This window comes from Carassius auratus, unplaced genomic scaffold, assembly GCF_003368295.1.
Source record: "Carassius auratus strain Wakin unplaced genomic scaffold, ASM336829v1 scaf_tig00037694, whole genome shotgun sequence".
Classification (NCBI taxonomy): domain Eukaryota; kingdom Metazoa; phylum Chordata; class Actinopteri; order Cypriniformes; family Cyprinidae; genus Carassius; species Carassius auratus.
The window spans coordinates 55,001-59,619 of NW_020526396.1; positions in this window are offsets into that span (position 1 = coordinate 55,001).

Consider the following 4,619-nt stretch of genomic DNA (forward strand, 5'->3'; position numbering starts at 1 on the left):
TGACTGTGTGTGTGTGTGTGTGTGTGTGTGTGTGTGTGTGTGTGTGTGTGTAGATGATCTGACCGTGTGTTTGAAGATGATCTGACTGTGTGTCTGAAGGTGATCTGACTGTGTCTGTAGATGATATGTGGGTGACTGTAGTTGATCTGACTGTGTGTCTGTAGATGATCTGACTGTGTGTGTGTGTGTGTGTGTGTGTGTGTGTCTGTAGATGATCTGACTTTGTGTGTGTGTGTGTGTGTGTGTCTGTAGATGATATGTGGGTGTCTGTAAATGATCTGACTGTTTGTGTCTATAGATGATCTGAGTGTGTGTGTAGATGGTATGTGGGTGTCTGTAAATGATCTGACTGTGTGTGTGTGTGTGTGTGTGTGTGTGTGTGTGTGTGTAGAAGATATGTGTGTGTGTGTCTGTAAATGATCTGACTGTGTGTGTCTGTAGGTGATCTGTCGGTCTGTGTGTGTAGCTGCTCTGTGTCTGTAGATGATCTGACTGTGCGTCTGTAGATGATCTGACTGTGTGTCTGTAGATGATCTGATCTGTGTCTGTAGTTGATCTGTCTCTGTATGTGTGTGTGTGTCTGTAGATGATCTGTGTCTGTGTGTGTGTGTCTGTAGATGATGTCTCTGTGTGTGTGTGTGTGTGTGTGTGTGTGTGTGTCTGTAGTTGATCTGTCTCTGTGTGTGTGTGTCTGTCTGTAGATGATCTGTGTGTGTGTCTGTAGTTGATCTGTCTCTGTGTGTGTGTGTCTGTAGGTTATCTGGCTGTGTGTCTGTAGATGATCTGATCTGTGTCTGTAGTTGATCTGTCTCTCTGTGTGTGTGTCTGTAGGTTGTCTGGCTGTATGGTCACAGAGGAAGGCTGTGGTTATTTGTCTTCAGCTCTGAGTTCAAACCCCTCACACCTGAGAGAGCTGGATCTGAGCTACAATCACCCAGGACAATCAGGAGTCCAGCTGCTCAAACACAAACTGCAGGATCCAAACTATAAACTGCAGATACTCAAGTATGTCAAACACTAATACTGACATACTGAACATGTGTGTGAATGGTGTACATTTACACCATGTGCTCCGTTAACGTGAGACTCTTATCGGGCGATTAAAAAAATATCGCCGTTAATCTATTCTCAAAGCTGGGTTGGGAGCTGGGTCTATACTAAGCAAGCTATGATGAATTTCACCTTGATATTTTATATAACAGACTGGCTGAGGACAGCCTAAAAAGATGCTCAGGACAGTTGACGGACCACTGCTGCGCATCGTCACGAAAGCTTATCTTTTTCAAGTGTTTTTACGCCTTACAGCTTGTCGATTTAAACATTAAAGCATCCAAACACAAGACGCAGAAAGGGTTAGGGTTAGAAGTTCTCCTCGAAGTCCCTCCTGCACATGAACGAACAAATACAAATCGCAGTTTGAACAAACAAAAAGATGTGAATGAGCCCAATTCAGTACTCGTGGTGTTCTGGTGTTCAGGGCTCACGCAGAGAAAGGCGTCTCAAAACACTTGAACATCGAATTTGCTTATTTTTGCTCTTGTGCTTTCAAATACATACAAAATATCTCGAAAAAACTGTCAGTTATTTCTTAAGTGAAAGTAAACAGTTGAGGGGAAATGGGATGTGTATTATATTGGATGCGTTCATCGTCTCTTAAAGTGACCGCACCTAATTTAGCTACTGGCTGCTGTAATGTTAATCCAAGAAAATGAAAGAAAATCACTCACTGCTCTTGACTGAATTAATTTGTAGTTTTAACAGTCAAACCAAAAATTATTCAGACACCAGATATAATTTTTGATAGATATAGCAAAACTGTAATAATGTGAGAAACGTTGAAGGTGTCTGAATAAATGTAGGTTTGATTGTATATTTCATTTTTACATTGAAGACTATCCAGTGCTATTCTACATTTAATTATTTGGTTTCTGTACCTTGACACCTACAAACTAGAAAAAAAACTTAAACATTGGTGTGAAACAGGCGTAAGGTTGTTTGCACTTTGTGCAATGTGGAATTAGTTTACAAGCACTTTGTGATGCATTTTGGAAACAGGAGATGAGCCCCTTTTCTAATGCACCACCTAGCTTGATAAACCCCTTCTCAAAGACTTACTGTTTGTAATCTTTATTTGGATAACACACATATTCTGTATGCCTTCGGCAGAATTCAAATGAGCCATTTTAATCTAGATTAATTTCAAGATCACAGTGAGATTAATCTAGATTAAAAAATTAATCTATGCCCACCACTAATATATATATATATATATATATATATATATATATATATATATATATATATATATATATATATATATACAGCCAACTGAACTGCGTCCCATGACAGCTTTTGCCCCAGTCGCTACTTTATCCTAAATCCATCATTTCCCTTCTGATGATGAGTTTGGATCCCCATCACAACCCACTGGCCCCAAAGCTACTCCTTCCCCACCAGGTCCAGTCGATGAGACCAGAGCTTTTATCATGATGACTTTGCTTGCCCTGCCAGAAAGACATCCTTTTCACTCACCAGCGTCCTCTTTTGTCTCAGCCACAGCAATTATTCCCTCAATCAAAAAGTGGACATTTTGGGGCTGAGACGAGCGCTGATTAATGCACATGTACAGTTTTCCCAGTTAATAACCAAAGCGCAGCTTTATTCTTTGACCGTCTCTTTGCAGCCAGCTAACCCTCATAAACAGTCATTAGAGCCATCAGCGAGCCTGAGCCGTGCTCCAGATTCCTCCACTGCAAAACCTCTTTCTCCTCCCTCTGTTCAACCTTTTCCTCCATCTCTCTCTACATCTTTCCGTGGCCTGCAGCTCCTGTAACAGATGCTGGCGTGAGGCTGCCTCCACCTATGCTCCTCCTCCATTCCCTTTGTTAGAAACTCAGAAGCGAAGACCAGGAGACTCTTGGGTAATCTTCAGCAGAATTCTTTATTGAGAACGTTCTGCGTGGCACTGTAGTCATCAAAAGTCTAACTAGTCATTAATACATTGTAGTTTATATACATTTCTAGGAGGAGGGATACATAGAGGTGGACTAAAACAAAGCATGCAAATGGAATCTGGAAAATGCCAGACACTGGCGTTTTCCCAGCTTTGATCTCATCAGCATAACAGTGTCATTTAAATACAGAGGTGCCTGATAGTATCACCCATACCTTCACATTATCATAGAAACAGGCACAGCTGTGCCTTGAGTTTAGCAGGCACCTTTATCTTGGGACCTTGCCCTATCATCAGGAAGTGCATCAAGACAAAAGGTTAATGTCTCATATACTTGATTTCCTGATTTGATCTTTTTGGATATGTCAGCTTTATTACCTCAAAATGTCTACTATTATATTGGAACCCTAGATTTAACACTTTATAAATATGTAATCCCACACCTTCTTCCACCTCTCTCTGTGTTCCTCCCTAACCACAAGGAGTCGATCCATGTGTGACACTGCCTCTGCAAACTCTGGTTTCTATCTCTCCCAATTCTGTTCTTCAATCCAAATCTCAGTTCACTCTAAAAATGACTTGTTGAATTTGAAGATCAGGGTAAACTGAAGTTATTTTGTATTCTGTGAAATATGTAAGTATGTTCTGTAGCTTCTGAAGGGCAGTGCTAAATAAAAAATATTATATATAGGCAAAATAAAAAAATGTACACAAATGTACACCTTTTTCCGTGATTTCCGTATTTTCCGACCTCTGACCCATGTAATTCGCATAGATCCGAGTTGTTGTTTTTTTGTTTTTTTTTGTGGGGGGGGGCTTAGTTTGGTTACTGTATGATGATTGAAATAAACTGTGAAAAGAAACATCATGGTCGTAATGGTCCTGAGAGTGCTGCACGAGATCGCGTCGCCATCTGCAGGACAGTTAAATCTTTCAAATGATTCAAAACACCAAACACGAGCAGAATCAGCGCTGAAACGTGTTACTCGACCCGGTGATTTTATATGAATGACGGTAAGAATTTGAGATTGGTAGTGCTGTCATAACATTCACAACGGTTGTGCTGTAATTATATAAAATATAGAGAAATTAATCATTTTACATTTACATTTAATCATTTAGCAGACGCTTTTATCCAAAGCGACTTACAAATGAGAACAATAGAAGCAATCAGGTCAACAAGAGAACAACAACAGTATACAAGTGCCATGACAATTAGTCTAGTATAGAATGCATAGCCAGGGTTTTTTTTTTTTTTTTATTAAATGAAAAGACAAGAAAAGGAAAAAAAAGTGCTAGTGTTAGTTGGTTAAGTCGCTGTAGTAGACACTAGCTTGAGATCAAATGAGGCGAGCAGAGTTTTGAAGTCAACAGCCTGGGGTTTATCTAAGTGGATGTTGAAGTCACCAAGCAGTACCAGAGGAGTACCATCTTCAGGAAAGTTTGATAGCAGCACATCCAACTCCTCCAAGAAGTTTCCCAATTGACCTGGGGGACGATAAATAACCACAAAGTGGATTTTAACAGGGTGGGTTACAGTAATGGCATGTGATTCAAATGAACCAGTACCTGGAGGTGATGGCTGAAGATCAAATTTCCATTCTTTGGATTTAAGGAGACCCGTACCTCCACCCCTCCCAGTGGTACGAGGAGTGTGGGAACAAGT